This window comes from Meles meles, chromosome 1, assembly GCF_922984935.1.
Source record: "Meles meles chromosome 1, mMelMel3.1 paternal haplotype, whole genome shotgun sequence".
Taxonomy (NCBI): Eukaryota; Metazoa; Chordata; class Mammalia; order Carnivora; family Mustelidae; genus Meles; species Meles meles.
In genome coordinates, this window is record NC_060066.1 from 67,081,200 (window position 1) to 67,085,017 (window position 3,818).

The 3,818-nt window shown below is 53.8% G+C and overlaps 1 pseudogene; it reads left to right on the top strand.

Moving 5' to 3' along the window:
- The first annotated feature begins 1,706 nt into the window (after positions 1 to 1,706).
- Positions 1,707 to 3,614, top strand: LOC123926126 (annotated as a pseudogene).
- The last annotated feature ends 204 nt before the right edge of the window (positions 3,615 to 3,818 follow it).

Below are 3,818 nucleotides of genomic sequence, written 5' to 3' on the forward strand. Positions count from 1 at the left end.
GAAGTGATATTAAATATGAGCACGGTATGAGATTTGACTTTAGGGCTTAATATTCCTTTTGTTTGGGGAATGGTGCAGTCCATATCTGTTGACCCTGACCTGAGTTTCAAAGTTCTGAGTAACAGTGTCTTCCCCCAGGAATCCAGACATTTTCAATTCCAGGGAAGGAGTGGTAAATATGGAGTAATATTAGACTGATTCTCCAGAAATCTCCTGCTTGATATTCCACTGCTGGCAACATGTCTTTTCTGGTACTGAGATTAACAGCAGGAAGGAGCACTCCATGCATGAGCCTATCCTTCTGGGGTTTTAAAGATTTTTTTTTTTTTTAATTTGACAGATATAGATCACAAGTAGGCAGAGAGGCAGGCGGAGAGAGAGAGAGAGGAGGAAGCAGGCTCTCCGCTGAGCAGAGAGCCCGATGTGGGGCTTGATCTCAGAACTCTGGGATCATGACCTAAGTTGAAGGCAGAGGCTTTAACCCACTGAGCCACCCAGGTGCTCCCTTCTGGGGTTTTAATGGGTTTCAGGAAACTTTGAATCTGCTGGAAATCAGAGGTGGAATTAAGACAGATTCTTTACCATTGGCCTGGTGCTGAATGACTTGGATGGACACTTGCTGAGGCAATAACGAGTCTTTAGTGATGCAAACTGGCAACTGCTCAGGACTATGGGGTCTGAGATTTATAATCACACATCACTGAGTTTTTGAAAGCTGAAAATCAAGCCAATAATTAAGATGTTGACTACTAATATTTGTTGAGAGATTTTTGGTTTCGTTTTACTTTCTTTTTAATCAGGGGAAATGATAGTAGGGGGAGAAGGAAAAGGAAGATACCCTAATGAGCATCAGAGCCATTAATTATTGAAAATATCCTATGGGATTATTCTGACTCACAATTTTGGTTAAAATTGGAGTCAAATCATCATTTTTAAAGTTCAGATTCCTATTTTGGTTGCTTAAGGTTATTCATTTATACTTTAATTAGAAAACTGTGGTAGAATACTCTCTATGACTTAGTTTAAAGCCCTCATTCCATCATTTGCCCTACTCTTCATTCTAAGAAAAGGGAAAATAGGTCTACTGAATATATATTACTTATGATCCATGAGAGCAGGAACTATATCTTCCTTATTTACTGCTGATTTCAAAGCTTAGTACAGTGTCCAACACAAACTTAGTTCTCAATAAATATCAATTAAATGAATTTCTACCTTCCATATTACCTTGCTTCCAACTTCTAAACCAAATACTAAGAGCTTCACATAACGGCAGCTCTGGTAAGATTCACACCAGTTTTCCTTGTGGTGTGACATTTATTTTTAGGCACCAACTCATTTATTTAGATTAAAGTTAATGAAAACAAATGAAATGACAAATGAAAATAACGTGCTGTGGTCCAGCAGTCTGCAAACTGTCGCCGGCTCCGCGCACGGGTTGGTGGGGGGGGGGGCGTGCCGAGCATCCCCGGGGAGTGGAGGAGCGCTCTTTTTTCTCTCTCCTCTTTCCCCCCACTCCGCACCCCCGGGCACCCTCAACCAGGCCGCGCTGCTTCCCTTTCCCTCTTGTCTCGTCCCCCAGCAAACTTTCGGTCCCTCCCCCGCCGGTCACCCGTTCTTCGTCGTAGCTCCAGCCGGCCTTGCAGCCCGGAGGGCTCCTCCGGACCTCCGTGCCTGCAACTCCGACCATTACAAGATCCAGAAACATGTCGATGACACTTCTGTCTGCCTTCTAGGATATCGACTTCCTGTGCAAGACGGAGAAATCCGTGGCCAATCTCAATCTGAACATGCTGGACAAGAAGCCGGTGGGGACCCCCGTGGCCGCTGCCCCTAGCTCGGGCTTCACGACCTGCTTTCTCCACCCACCCCGCGCCTAGGCCCAGCAGCTGCTCGCCCAAGTTCCTGGGCGGGGCTAACCGCAGCAAGGATGGCAGCTGGGCGGCGGGCGGCCCCGCCTCCTACAGGACCCTCAAGGAGTTGTCAGGGGGCAGAGGCACGGCCCTGCTTAACAAGGAGAACAAATTTCAGTACCGCTCCTTCAGCAAGGGCAAGCGCAGCCAGCACCTCTTGCACCAGCACCTCTTGCACTAGCAGCAGCAGCAGCAGCAGCAGCAGCAGCAGCAGCAGCAGCAGCAGCAGCAGCAGGAGCAGCAGCAGCACCAGCACCAGCAGCAGCACCAGCACCAGCACCAGCACCAGCACCAGCACCAGCACCAGCAGCAGCACCAGCGCAGCAGCACCAGCAGCAGCAGCAGCACGGGGGTGGCGGCTCCCAGATTAACTCGATGCTCCACAAGACTGAGCTGTGCCGGCCCTTCCAGGAGAGCTGCACGTGCAACTACAGCGAGAAGTGCCAGTTCGCGCACTGCTTCCAGGAGCTACCCAGCCTGACCCGGCACTGCAAGTACAAGACCGAGTTGTGCCACACCTTCTACACCATCAGCTTCTGCCTCTACTGGCCGCGCTGCCACTTCATCCACAACGCAGACAAGCGGCGGCCAGCGCCGTCTGGGGGCGCCTCTGGGGACCTGCGCGCCTTAAGCGTGCGGGACGCGCTGCACCTCGGCTTCCCCCGGAAGCCGCTGCCCAAGCTGCATCACAGCCTCAGCTTCTCAGGCTTTCCGTCGGGCCACTACCAGCACCCGGGGGGCCTCGAGTCGCCGCTGCTGCTCAACAGCCCACGTCGCGCACCGCCGCCGCCACCCTCTTGCTCCTCAGCCTCCTCCTGCTCCTCTGCCGCTTCGTCCTGCTCCTCTTCCGCTCTGTCCTGCTCATGCGCCTCCGCAGCCTCCACGCCCTCAGGCGCTCGGACTTGCTGTGCCTCGGCGGCGGCTGCGGCCCTCGGCGGCGTTGCTGTACCGCACAGGGGGCGCGGAGGACCTGCTGGCACCTGGCGCTCGGTGCGCAGCCTGCCGGTCCGCCTCGTGCGCTAACAACGCCTTTGCGTTTGGCCCGTAACTGAGCAGCTTCATCACGCCGCTTGGCATCCAGACCCACAACTTCGCCTCCGTGGCCGCTGCCTATTATCGCAGCCAGCCAGCAGCAGCAGCAGCAGCAGGGCCTGGTACCCCCGTGCAGCCCCCGGCGCCGCCCAGCGCGCCCCTCCCTGCCAGTGCCACCGCGCCGCCCTCGCCGCCCTTCAACTTCCAGCTGCCGCGCCGCCTGTCCGATTTGCCCGTCTTCGACGCGTCCCCTAGCACCCCGGACTCGCTGTCGGACCCTGACAGATACTTGAGCGGCTCACTCAGCTCGGGCAGTCTCAGCGGCTCCGAGTCCCCCAGCCTCGACCCTGGCCGCCGCCTGCCCATCTCTGACGATTGAGGCAAGAGGGCGCCAGCGAGGAGGAGGAGGAAGGGGGAAGGCTGTTCTGTCGGTTGTTGGAGGGCGCCCCTGCCACCTGGAGTCCTTGTTAAGGGCAGGGAGGGGCGCTGGACTGGGGGGTGACAGGCCATGAGCAGAGTCTGCGGGCCGCACCGAGCACTTGGACTCGAACTTGTGTGCCGGGAGGGGCCCCACCCCTCCCCTTTCGGTTTTCTCTCTTTTTTTTTTATTTATTATTTTTATTATTATTATGAAGTTTCATTCTTGTTGAGCAAAAAAAAAAAAAAGGCAATGAACTTTTGTATTGATGAACAAAATACTCACAACAGGGTAGATGTGATGCGAACAGAACAAGATACCAAACACTTAAAACTTTTTTAGGTCTCCTAAGAGTTTGGGACTTTGGGGGGAAAAAAAATCAACCCAGCACCAGCAGCTACCAACCACCATTCCGTATCTTCACTTGAAAAGCATTAGTTACAGTCCAGATGTGG